This window comes from Aedes aegypti, chromosome 3, assembly GCF_002204515.2.
Source record: "Aedes aegypti strain LVP_AGWG chromosome 3, AaegL5.0 Primary Assembly, whole genome shotgun sequence".
Classification (NCBI taxonomy): domain Eukaryota; kingdom Metazoa; phylum Arthropoda; class Insecta; order Diptera; family Culicidae; genus Aedes; species Aedes aegypti.
The window spans coordinates 390,092,700-390,106,889 of record NC_035109.1 but is presented as its reverse complement, the minus strand read 5'-3'; the positions used below and the strand labels follow the sequence as shown (position 1 = coordinate 390,106,889).

Genomic DNA, 14,190 nt, shown 5'->3' with positions numbered 1-14,190 from the left:
TCAGAAATAAAAAAAAAAACTAAAAACACTTGTAAACACATATTGAAATTATAATGTATTCGTCTGTATAGAGTTAAATCTTAATCTGATTTTAACCTTTAACGAAATGAAAAGACAGAAACATGTAACACATGATTGTTTTTGATCCAAATTGTATTTTCATTTCAAAGAACTTGTGATGAGTTCTTGTTGGTTGATGTGCCAGTCTAGCATACACGGAGCCTTGGGTTGGAATATCACCAAGGCCAGAAATTTCTTTACTTTAAATTGTTATTTCTGATTTCAAGTTTTCCCATCTTATTTAAACGTAATAGCTGACTGGAAGGGGCCAATAAAAGGATAAAAATGATAATTCATGAAGATTAAAGTTTTGATGGTCATTTTTATTTGATAATAACGGTAAATGAAGCACCATGTATGTCTTCATGCATACCCAGGTAACCAATAAGCCGTATATTGGGCCAAAATGTTGATTTAAGGGCTGATATAATGCCAATAAGCCGTTAAATAGCACTATACTAGCCATATATGGGGGATTGGGCCCGATATACGGCTTATGGGTTATCTGGGTAGTCATAAAGATGATTCGAGTGCATCACTGTTTGCATAAATGTTTTAAAATCATATTTTGGCCCATAGTGAGGGTAAAAGTTTGAGCCATAAGGTACACCAGGGCAAGATGAAACTAATGAGGTAGAATGAAAAGGTAAGATGCCATTGTGAAAATTAAAGAGGAGAAGTTAAATTAAGGTTAATAAAGTTAAAGTTTAATTAAGAAGTTAAAAGTTAAATTAAACATTAAGTCAACAGATGGAGCACACTCTTGGGGGAAAAAATCGGCCAGCATTTATTGGCATCGTTTGGCAAAATTTGCATTTCATTAACCCATTAGATTCACCCAGATGTACCTTATAATATTTCATGCACATAACTGCGAACAGCCAAAACTCTTAATATTATCATAAAAAAACTCAGGAAAATCTTAAGCATTGCCTTAGTTTTGCCGTGAAACTAATTTGAACATAATACAAACCATCGGGGTTCATTTTTAATTTGAACTTTTAATCATCCTACTAACAACAGAAAATCGTTCTTCTGGTTACCCTTTTGGTTGTTTTGTTTTGATTCTGCGTTCCGTTCCACAGTGTTCCATTTCAGTTTACTCCATTCCATGAGCTGAATGACGTGTGAACCATTTTTAATCTGAACGATGTGCATTTTTATTTATTGAAAAACATTTACTTTATCACTAAAACAGTCATATCACAACAAATATTAAAATTTTCTGTTTCAATCAGCGATTTTTTGTCCAACACTTGTTTCTGATTTTTACCCCACCGGTAAACTATTCGGTTTTTGATTTAGACAATCAATTTTTAAAACTGCTATAGCTAAGAATGGATACATATTTCTATGTAAGTTTGTTGAGCGAAACTGTATTCAATACAGTAAAGGTCCACTGAATGGTATTCATTTCTTTGAGACCTTTTTTGGAAATATTGATTATTCCACTAACGTTTAATGTTTTTTAACCATACTTTATCGCAAAAAAAAAAACTATCATCGGGCTGATAAAAAAAGATTTAAAACATTTTAGTATATTTTCTGTAGACAAATCGTTCTTAATTTGAAAGACAACATTTGATAACGACTCTTTGACACTAAACCGAAGGCCATTTCCCCGAGTGGGTCATTCCCCGAACATCTTTACCACGAATGAGTCACTACCCCGAATTCATAACATTTTTGAACTAATTGTGATTAGTATTTGGGGATATAATTGTACGGTTCCTTATGAGTTACTAACCGGTGGTCTAACAGTTTTTTTTAGTGTTAGGAGATTAAATAGGAGCTAGGTTGACATAAAATATTTTTACATACTAAGTTTTGTTTGGATTTGTCCTCTAATTTAGGTGAGATTCACACAGCCACACTGCAATGCTCCGGAGAACAGCCTATTTCGGAAAGAAGGGTGATTTTATTATGAAAAGGATTAAAAATTAGGATGTAGTTAAGTTTCCTTTTGCACACTGCTATTCACTACTTTCGCAAATATTGTTTTAGATGTGCAATAAGGATCTTCCATGAAATTTTGTGGCAATGGAATATTACCCTGATAATATCGCTGCAAGTGTTGTTGTATGGAACTAGCTTAAAAACCAACCTGAAAGACAATCGTTCCGCTGTGACATAACACACTAATATACTTTTACATGTTAGAAATAATGGCGGCCTCTGATCACCAACCTGAGACCTGACTGTTTTAATTCAAAAAGATAGAAGGAAAAATTTCTGAATAAATTCATAGCATGATTAACTTTAATAAATTCCAGAAGAATATCCTGCATTCAAAAAACTTAGATTTTCCATATTGAAAATAACGAAACTTAAAAGAACAGCTTATTTAAAAAAGAAGGGCAAATTTCTGGTAAAAATGCTTGCAACTATGACGAGTACAATCACTTTAGTAACATGATGCTGTGGCACAACCTATATTCATAAGAAAGGGAAATCTTTGTTAAAAAAATAAAATTGAAATATGAACACCACCAAGAAGTCGAAATACAAGTGAGCACGCAGCTGTTCAACAAGAAAAAAACAAGAAATTGCAGGTTATGAGTTCGAATTCTTCCAGTGGCAATGATATTGATTGAATTGACAATTTCCTTGACTTCCCCGGACACAGATTTACATGTACAAGAATGGTAAACTGACAAGAAAAGCTCAGTCAATAAAAGGCATATTCTTTTAAAAACCCATTCAAAAATTTCATAACGTAAGGGTGGTTGTCCTTATAATATTACTGCTAATAGATTTTTTTTTAAATTTTTCTTACACGAAGTGTTACAAGAGGTTGGGTATGCGTTGGTCGACCATTTATGGCGTCATGAAATTTGTGAATGAACCCTTGAGTTGCGTAAATGCCAGCTGAGGAACAGGCACTGTCCCAGAACAAAGAAGAGGCATTGTCCCAGGGCAAAAATATGATGAAATTTTGGGGAAAAAATATGTGAATTTTACGCACCATTAAGTTACATTAGAGAAGCATACAGGCATGGTTAATCTTTTATAACAGTATGGTCAACATTTTTTGTCCGCTAATCAATATACTGCACTGAATTTCATACTATTCGGAGTAATGGATCAATCGGGGTAGTGGCGTTCGGGGTAATGATCCATTCGAGGTTATGGATTTCGGGGTAGTGACCCATTCGGGGCAGTGGGCGTTCAGGGTAGTGGCGTTCGGGGTAATGGGAAGGAGCCTTGATAACAGTTTCTAACAGATATATAATACCTAATCATTTTTATTGTTTTCTGTCCATTTGTAGCCCCAAACCCCCAACGCTTCGATAAAAAGTCTTATTTTAGTCCTATTTTTTGAGTGCTTCTCTATCGACGATCAAACTGTAAAAACGCATTTTTCATGTTACAGGTCCGTGGGCTCCATCCCATTACCCCGAACGTCATTACCCCTAACGCCACTACCCTGAACGCCACTACCCCGAATGGGCCATTACCCCGAACAGTATGAGATACAACGCAGTATCTTGTTTTGCGGGCAAAAATGCGTCTCTAATGAAAACTGGTAATAAATGGAGCGTACCCACCCCCTCGTATCATTTTTTGTATGAAAATTCTACATATTGTGGATGGACTGTAACATTTTGAGGACACACACCCACAACATTTTTTGCCCCCTTCAACGTTTCGAAATTTGTGAATGGGCTTCTAATAAAATAAACCTTTTATCAACTGTGAGCTTTCCTTGTCAATTTACCATTGTTGTACATGTGCCTCTATGGCCAAGGACGTCAAGGACATATTCAATGTATAAGATCCGCCTCCGGAGGAATTCGAAAATATGGTCTTGCTTAAGGTGACCAGACGTCCCGCGTTTCGCGGGACAACGGCAATTTTCAACATGATATTACTGCGTCAAATCTAATTGTTTGACTAAACTGAGCAGTTAGATTATGATTTAGACCTAAAATGTTTGTAGAATACACATCCAATACGAATAATGTTTAATAGGGAACGAGATCTGACAGGGTGTCCCGCGTTTCGCGGGACAAATATGGTCGCTTTAGTCTTGCTGGACAGCTGCGTGATCACCGGTATTTGGACTTCTTGGTGGTGTTCATATTTCAATTTTGTTTTCAAACAAATATTTTCCTTTCTTATGAATATATGTAGGTTGTGTCATAAGCATCACGTTGTTGCAGTGATCATTCACGTCATAGCTGGAAACATTTTGAAATATGTTCTTTCAAGTTGTCGTTGGATAATAGTCACTAATATTTCCATGTAGAACAGCTTATTTTGAAAGGAATATATCCTGAAGGCATTCACTAAAGTGAAACCTGCTATAATTCTAATCAGATATTTTCCCTTTCTTTTATCTTCTTGTATTAAAATAGACAGGTCTCTTATGGATTTGCCCACCACTTTTTGCCATTATAATTTCTTCATTATCATAAATAAAAACATGTTTTTTTTGTAGTTATATCATTTCAAATTCAAATTAATGATCCCAATGAATGTTTTTACTGTAGCGGCAATCAAAGGCTCCCGTTTTTCTAACATGTACAAGTGTATTAAAGTTTCCTTGCTATAGCGGTACGGTTGTCTATCAGGTTGATCTTTAGGCGAGTTCCATTGAACAAAACATGCAGCGGCTATCTCAGGATAATCTCTTCCATTATCATCGTTTACTAAACAAATTTTTTAAGAAGATCTTAATGCTAGTAGCCCGACACCTACAAAAATGAGTCAAAGAAAGTGGGTACCGATGTCCAATATGACCCTTTACTACACCCTAATTTTTGTGCATATTATAGCTATGTATCATTTTCATAATAAATTCGCCCTTCTTTTAGAAATAGGCTGTTCTTCAGAGCATTGCAATGTGGCTGTGTGAATCTCACCAAAATTAGAGGACACATCCAAACAAAACTTAGTATGTAAGATCCGTGCTCTTGAAAATTTGAAGCTTCGATTCATCTTCACCTTAAGGAATTGTACAATTATCTCCCCACTTTCTAACTGAAATACGTCTCAAAACGGTATGCATTCGGGGGTAATGGCGTTCGGGTTTTTTTTTTCAAGGGGGAAATCTGCAATCAGATGCCCTGGGAAAGTAAACTCAGGGAATGCGGGGATGACGCACCAACGACGACCCGCTAAAACCAGCCTATGCACTGTACTTGTGGTGTATAGTGCATCGACATTATCCTTCGCCTCAGACCCTTATCTTCCCGGAACCACCTTACGGTATTTCCTCGGGGAGGGGCCTGTGCATATAGCACAACACGTGTAGCAGAAGTAGCCTAGGCAAACTGCTTCTCCTTGCCGATCTAAACCATGTTCCAAGCGACCAGCCTCGATAGGGCTAATCCTCTGCAGTCAACTCTTGGTTGGCGCGTCATAGGCGCTACAATTCTAACATAATGTGAGTGACAGCCGTAGTTACTTGCATTCCAGCACTCAGCATCCGCACACATTCTCTCTATAATATTGTCGGGGGACGTGTCCCCTCCGCATGTAGCGAGCATGCGACCTCTCAAAACAATGAAACGGGGGCAATCGAACACGACATGCTCCGCTGTTTCCTCCACACCAGCACAATTGGGTTACGCAGGAGATTCTGAGTGCCCGAACCTATGCAGGTACTGTCTATAGCAACCATATCCTGACAGAAACTGCGTCAGGTGGAAGTTCACTTTCCTATGGTTTCTACCATACCAATCTGACACATTTGGTATTAGCCGATGGGTCCATCTACCTTTAGTGAAGTTATCTCATTCCTGCTGCCAGCTTCTGAGCGTTTCCTCTTTACACGTGTTTGTAGCGTTGTAGCCCTCGCTGCATTCTTCTCCTCCAAAACTAGACCTTCGGGTTGAAGTCCCTCTCAAACAACAACAATCCTCCAAAACCTCCTGGAACTCCTCGTCGAACCAATCGTTTATTGAGGTCCGTTCCACAATGCTTTCGGCAATGTCGTTAATGGCTGCTTTGACTGTATTCCAGCAGTTCTCAAGAGAGGCCCCACGAGTTCGCCTCTATCCGGCAACGCTGCCTCAAGATGCTGCTTGTACGCATTGGCGACATTTGGTTGTTTCAATCGTGCTAGATTGCACCGAGTCAGGCGTCGGTAACGTACATTGTTGATGACGGATAGTCTTGAGCGCAGTTTCACCATTACAAGGTAGTGATCGGAGTCAATGTTAGCGCTACGATAAGTTGTTATGTTGGTTGTACAGTGAGAGGCAAAATAAAGTGCCCACCTTACCAGTTTTCGAATTTCTCTCATTGATTTGGTTCAAATTAAAGTTAACACACCTAAATCTTTTGTGATATTTTATTTTTGATGTTCTTTTAAAGTTGCACTTACGAAATTTTGATTAAAAAAAGAATTTTACTTAAAGAAAAAGAAAATCAATTTGTATTGAAAAAAAAAGTAGTGACAAAAATAAGTGCCCACTTCCTTCTTGGCCCCAGAAAAGATGATTTAAGAAAAATAAAAAGCAATTTAATAGTTAATGTGTCCTCCTTTGGCCTTAAGGACTTGCTGGAGGCTCTTCGGCATGCTTTTCACCAGGTTTTGTAGGTGTTGTGGATCTAGTTCTTCCCAGGCGCGCTCCAAGGCTTCAAAATAATTATTTTTGTTGGTAACACCAGTTTTTTCAACCCTAGCATCGAGAATCGCCCACAAATTCTCGATGGGGTTGAGGTCTGGGCTTTGTGGAGGCCATTCCAGCGGTTTAATCCGACAAGACCGGAAGAAAGACTTGGTCTTCTTTCCAGTATGCTTCGGGTCGTTGTTCTAGAGAAATATGAATTTCTCTTCAAGGCCCGTCTGGATCAGCGAAACCTCCAGATTTTCCAGCAAGATGTTAATGTAGGAATCTGCCGTCATTATTCCGTCGATTTTCACGACGCTTCCTACTCCACTCCATGAAAAACACCCCCAGACCATCACATTTCATCACATCACACTTCCATGCGTCACCGTTCCTTGGATGTGGCGCTCCTGAAGCTCGAGCTGTCTAACCGAGAGCGGCGGGCTCGTGTGTGATGCAGAGCACCACATCCAAGGAACGGTGAAGCATGGAGGAGGAAATGTGATGGTCTGGGGGTGTTTTTCATGGAGTGGAGTAGAAAACCTCGTGAAAATCGACGGAATAATGATGGCAGATTCCTACATTAACATCTTGCTGGAAAATCTGGAGGTTTCGCTGATCCAGACGGGCCTTGAAGAGAAATTCATATTTCTCTAGAACAACGACCCGAAGCATACTGGAAAGAAGACCAAGTCTTTTTTCCGGTCTTGTCGGATTAAACCGCTGGAATGGCCTCCACAAAGCCCAGACCTCAACCCCATCGAGAATTTGTGGGCGATTCTCGATGCCAGGGTTGAAAAAAACTGGTGTTACAACAAAAATAATTATTTTGAAGCCTTGGAGCGCGCCTGGGAAGAACTAGATCCACAACACCTACAAAACCTGGTGAAAAGCATGCCGAAGAGCCTCCAGCAAGTCCTTAAGGCCAAAGGAGGACACATTAACTATTAAATTGCTTTTTATTTTTCTTAAATCATCTTTTCTGGGGCCAAGAAGGAAGTGGGCACTTATTTTTGTCACTACTTTTTTTTCAATACAAATTGATTTTCTTTTTTCTTTAAGTAAAATTCTTTTTTTTATCAAAATTTCGTAAGTGCAACTTTAAAAGAACATCAAAAATAAAATATCACAAAAGATTTAGGTGTGTTAACTTTAATTTGAACCAAATCAATGAGAGAAATTCGAAAACTGGTAAGGTGGGCACTTTATTTTGCCTCTCACTGTATTGAAGAAGTACTGTTCATCGATTGAAAATATAAATTTGGAACTTTTTTCCTGCATAATTCAAAGCAAAAAAAGCATAATTTAGTTGAATTTAGCTAACATATTTGTTGGGAGATAAATATGATTTTATTTAGAACACATGAACAAATTCAATTAAATTTTGTGTTTCATGGTAACCTTATCGCTCAAACTATGTTTTCGTTTGTCTTCTCATAAAACACATTCATAACAATCTTTCGCTGACTAGGCACACTTTTATTTTTATTGTATCGATTTCCTTCTGCTCACGTTTCACTCTGTAGATAGAACCAAAGTCTGTTCCCACTGTGACGAATGCTACAGAAAGGACAATAACAACGGTCGAGGACACATTCCCTCTGTCTCTCCTTCTAATGATAGTTAGGATTCGCAGCCGTGTGTCTGCTGTGACGACGATTCCCTTTTTCATAGAAGGACACACCGCGCCGTCGTCGACCTAAACTCATTAAAATTATTGGGGGAAATTATTCGCCCCTGCCTTTTCCGGCATGTGAAAATAGATTCTGCTGAATCCCTGACCGGCTGATGCCTAATGGAAACAGATGATGATGATGATGATGATGGGGGCTTAGTGCTCGCGCGATAAGTAGTTAGATGGAGGAGAAATATCGCCCAGTGGATTAGTGGTGAGCATTTTTTTTTGTTTTATTTCTGAATTTGAGTCGTATATGGTGCAAGGTTGTCGTTTGGTTCGAAGGAGGACCTTCATTTAGAACATGTCTTTGTGCAATTTCTTGGCTTTCGGAGTGGAATTCCGGGCACATCGTGGTTCCACCAATGTGATGTATGTGCTGAATTATAATTATCTTAAAATTAAAGGAATTTAGGAAACGAATCGTACTTACATGTCTGTGAAGCGTGTCGCATTATTTCACGCGCAGGCTTCCACAGAAGCTATGCGAAGGTCGAAAAAGTTTAATAAAAAGCTAATGCTCTTTCAAGTTATCATCAGAAATGAACAGAAAGGGAATCATTTGAGTAAATAGTAAATCATTAGCTCCACACAATGGGTTCGGAAAGTGAAAAAAAAAACGCATGAGTGTAAAAAGAGCCTATTGCTGCTTACCACAACTAGTTAAAAATAACAGAATATTCTTAGGTTTTCGAGATCAGTTTCACTAAATAAGTAAGCTAAGCATTTGCATCAATCATTTTAGCATATAAGCCCATCTTACTGCCGAACTCAGAACATTTGACCGACAAATATCCCCCATGACGAAAAGAACAAAACGGCAAATAAAACGTTGTTGAACATCTTTCAAAACTCAGGTCAACTAAGAGTCGTAATTTTCCTCCTTATCCATGGATCGAATCACCGATCAAATGTGACTCCCAGATCATTTTCCTCATTCACTGCTAAACACTCGTCCCGTGATGATTGTGTAGATGCAGAGGTATTCTCGGTCTCTAGAAGCAACACTCATTACACTAACACTCCTTCCCCTTCCCAACTATGTGAGATCTGTTCCAATGTGTACTTCGGAATAAGCGGAAGTGCCTATCTCTTATCCATTTGGATCGAAGTGCAATTCTCATCAGTTCCGATCCATCACGGAGTACCAACCATTGAAATGTACAGTCAGTCTATGCTTTGTGTATACTTTTATTTTGTGTGTTACACTGTGTAATCAATGAAAATAAATTATCGTGTCTGCAAAAACGATATTAAATGCTCAAATTATTTTTTATAGGTTAACTTTCAGCCAAAATATTACCGAAACGAGAAACCTTTACTGTGATGCCTTTACTTTCCAACATTGTTGAAGCACAAGGTATTAACCTTGCAAATGCTTTGGATGTGATTTAAATGGTACATATGCACCGAACAAAAATATACAATTTGTTTAGAACTTAGTTGATATATGGTACAAATGAAATCAATAAGAATGAGAAAGAAGGCAAAGTATATGCATTTGCTTTAGCATTTCAAGGAGCTGTTTTATTGAGTGTAACAAATCCGATTGCTACCTATGTTGCTTTTTACTTCATGTACTTTTTGGAGCGCTCCAGTAATTTCCTTTCTAATTACTGTGTATCACTTTTGGCTTACTCCGTTCAGAAGATGCCCAAACTGAATAAGCATGTGGTAGCTACTACAGTAAAATGGAACATGTGTCTCGGATGTTGAAAGGTTTCGCCTCTGGGTGCGGGTCATTTCCGTTCCCGTGCTGGAGCCTGAGATAAATTGGAATGGATGCTTCAAGACTGGCAGGAGAAAATAACCTAAAAGTCACTTGTCCAGAAAATGTATCTGGTAGAGGTAGCGCAATACACAAGACCGGCCACATGAACTGAGCGCGTTGTTCGCTCGCCTGTGCAAAAACCTATTTCTCTTGCTATCAGCCAAACCGCTGGAAATGGGAAAACGCTCAGTGTTATACTGCCGGTGGAGGCAAAACTGTCTCATGTTGGAAAACTTACATTCGAGATAATCGCGAAATGAGTTAAAAATGTTGTACCATAACGGGAATTTTCAATTTAAAATAGTAAAAAAAAAAATATTCATCAAATCTAGTATTTTTCATTGAAAACATAATGTTTGTTCTTCAAAAAAAAAGTCAACTTAGTCGCAAGAGCGCTTTACGACACTAACGTCAATCTTACGGATACAATTCCGGACCCTTGTGGTCAACTTATTCGTATCCTTGGCCCGCCATTTATTTTTGTACCCTAGGGCACTGCGGGAGCCAGAAAAAAAGCCACTGGAGCAAGTTGGTCGGGTTCCTTTTTTTCGGCACGTACGGCAAAACCGTACAACACGCTCCCCGAGTGCTTGCTGTTTCGACGCCATCCACGATTGAACTGACAGCACCCGAGCGAAAAGAAATATGACACCGACTTTTAGGGAGTCCAGTCTTTGAGTGGTCTTATGCACTCAAAGCATAGGTTATGTCCATTCATGTTGAAAAACTAGTGAGATTGAAAAAAAATCGCGGCTTTCCAAGTCATTTTGAACGATTTGATCACTTTTACGGATGTTCCGGATCTTCCGGAAGGCATATTTCAGTTTTTCAAGGAAACTTCCATGAAAGTGACTTCTTAAATCACTTGAATATCTTTCATGTTGCAAGATTGACTGTTTCTACAAAACTTGAGTTGTTAAATGACAGTTTAGTATTATAAAACTGTTCGGGAAAGGAAGTTGATCAATTTTTTACCCGACTTGACCCAGGAGGAATAACTCCGGCCACAGGCAAAATTTTTGACCACTTTCTCCAGCATAGGAAAATAGAAGAGTTTGGATTTCATATAGTGAAAGAAGTTTGCAAATCGGATAGAAAATAGCTTCATGAGAATTTTTTGAATTTTTTTTCTTAATCCGGTCGGATACGGGTTAAACCGTTTTAATTACTGTCAAAGCTGACTACAAACGCGATGCGAAAACCTCTGCTGGTGGCTACTATCTCCAGCAGAGAAGTGAATAGTTGCTTACATTAGGATGGTCTCACATATGTGATGTTTTTCTTTCAGCACTGACTGTTTCTTAAACTAAAACTAAAAAGCCAATTATTTGTATATCTATGATTATTTATCCTTCTTTATGAATAAGTCGAATAAGTTCTTTCAAATCAATCAGCTTTTGAAATTCATTATAAATCCATGCTAACTGTGGTTCACTTTGTTTTCAGTTACAGCCAAATGGCGATCGGCCAAACGGCGTTCGGCCATACGGCATTCGGCCAAATGGCATTCTGCCAAATGACCCGGGTGGTTTTGGAGTAAATCTTGATTCTAGGAATAGTTGTTGGGGTATTTCCAAAGAATTCTAGAAAAAAAAAAACATATCAAAAGCCTTCTTACAGTTTTTGTTTTCAATTATATCGCTGAAAGAGCTTATGAAGAAATCTGTAGATGTCTTGTACCAATAATTTCCAAAGAGTTCGATAGCAGAATTAATGATATAATTGTGGAACCTATATGGCAGGGTCCCAGTAAAATACATAGGCTAAATTTCAAAAGAAATATCTCTACTTGTGATAATTGAAAAAAATTAAACTATTTTGTATTGATTCCTGAAATAAACATTGGCTGTATCCATGGAAGAATCCTTGGAGGAATTCTGAGTGATATTCCTGAAGGAATTCAAGAGGAAACATTGAGAAATTGAATGTACGATTTGTGCAACTGTTAGAAAATACTTAGAGCAATAAAATACTTTTTTTTTTTTTTTTAAATCTTTATTAGAGTGTATTTTAACGCACGAGGGCTAGTTCTACACTTAATAAAATACTTGAGAATCCTTATGAGTAGTTAACAAAGCAATCTTTACAATACATGTTAGAATAAATATCGTGAACTTTATGCTTTGTGCTTTTGATTTTTTTATCATTTGATGGAATGAAAAACTGAAATCAAATCCTGCAGAAATCTCTACAGGAATCCCGAGACATTTTATTAGAAAATTTCTAACGGATGTTTTAGTGCCATACTTCAAAAAACTAATTTTCGGATTTCTGTAAAAATTTGGGAGTTAGTTTCGGATGGAATGTTTCTTAAGGATTTATTTAAGCCATTAATGAACATGTTGCTCAGAGAACAATTTGATTTATTTAGTGTTTTTGATTACACACAAGATTTAAAACTGGGAATGAAAAAGGGTTATAGATGTGAATGGACTTTCATGATCACTTGTCCCTCCCTGACTGAAATTCTGACTCTGCTCATGTAGAAGGACATGTATAAATTGATGTTTTAACATCTCTGAGATCATAATTGATCAGTCAAAAGGTGAGGGAATGAAAAACAATACAAATCATTTTTTATTTTGGCCAGTGGGTGGTACCACTGTGCAGTGCTGTCAAAATTGGATATTATTCTGTTTATTTTCATACAAAACTTTGATCTTATATAATCCCTTATGATGAATTGGTGATGATATCACAACATCAAAACTAGTTTTCAATTAGTTTTTTTAATGCTCGGGCATTTAATGCTTCGTTGAAATAAATTTTTCGTACACAAAAAGTTTGACCACACTCAGTACTGCAATAGCTAGTTAAGACAATTTTTTTGGGTTGAACCATTTTTTATCAGCATTTTCCATAACAAACTATTTGTTTTCATTTGCTAGAATTCTGAAAATACATGTGAATTGATGGCGTTACTGAACGTTACTACAAAATTTCATTTTCAAAATTGCACATAGGACACTTATGCATCCACCGACAGTATACCGACCGTGTGAAGACGAGCATAGTTGCCCGGCATCAGCAGCCAAAGTCCATCCGTCTCTATACATCGTTTAACACTAGCTTTGCTTCTGGCACCTATCGCTATTGAGATCATAAAGTAACGGAAGCACCCCGTCGGATGGACATTTCCCTTCCATTTTCGGTCCGTGAGGTTCAGATTTTCGTGGGAGTACGTGGGAGTCGTGTGTCGTGGAGGGCGTGTGTCGATGATGTCCTACGTTGGTGGTTTACAGTGTGGTGGCCATTAGGCATGTCCGTTTTTTTAAAGAAAGGTCTTTGATTTTCAAGTCCACACTCGTATTCTGACTGGCATCCTAAAAGGAGTCTCAGGTCACAATTTCAGCGAACTTCATTAAGATTAAGAGGTGCAATAATTTAGTTTTGTCTCTCTAGGCTATATACAAAAAAAAAAACAGAAAAAAATTGAGATATTGACTTGGAAACATTTTAAAAATATGGACAGGCCTAGTAGCCCACATATGCCATGCTGGCCAGAAAATGTGTGTTTGTCTGTGGATATCCTACTCACTCGTCCAAGGGACACCTTGTCCAGTGTACTCTCACTCAATCCTGATGGCATAAGTGCCCTCGGGCCTTTTTATCAACGACAGTAGTCTGTATGGGCTACACATAGTAGAAACGAAACTACCAACATTTATCTCCCCTGTCTGATGTGAAAGCGCGCAGTAAAGTATCGAAAAATAGATTGAACTTGTTGGCGAGACAGCCAGTACAGGAGATGAAAAAAAAGTGTATAGTGAAAATAACCAACAAACACCATCAATTCTGCCACTGAACTGGCCGGATTCTGTGATGGGATGCCATCATCTGCGCTAAAGTACAACGTGCATTCACACCCAGCATGCATGCTGGAGATATCTGTTGGAATCTGTAAGAGGGTTGCAATGGGTGGTAATATCGAATGAAGGGAAGGCAATTCGATTCTATATCAAGGATTGGAATTGAAGTATGTTCTTTCTTGGTAAGAGCAAATTATCACAGACATTGTGGACTTTGGCTGGAATTACGTGAACTTTAAGAAACGGACACAGCCCCTTCTTAATCTTCATGGCGTTACGTTCCAACATTTCCTTTCTTTCAAAAGATGCCTGTTC

General features: G+C 38.1%; 1 protein-coding gene across 9 annotated transcripts in view; it reads left to right on the top strand.

The window, feature by feature from the left end:
* The window catches only part of LOC5568949, a 279,330-nt gene that overhangs the window by 12,908 nt on the left and 252,232 nt on the right, over positions 1 to 14,190 (top strand). The window lies entirely within an intron of this gene.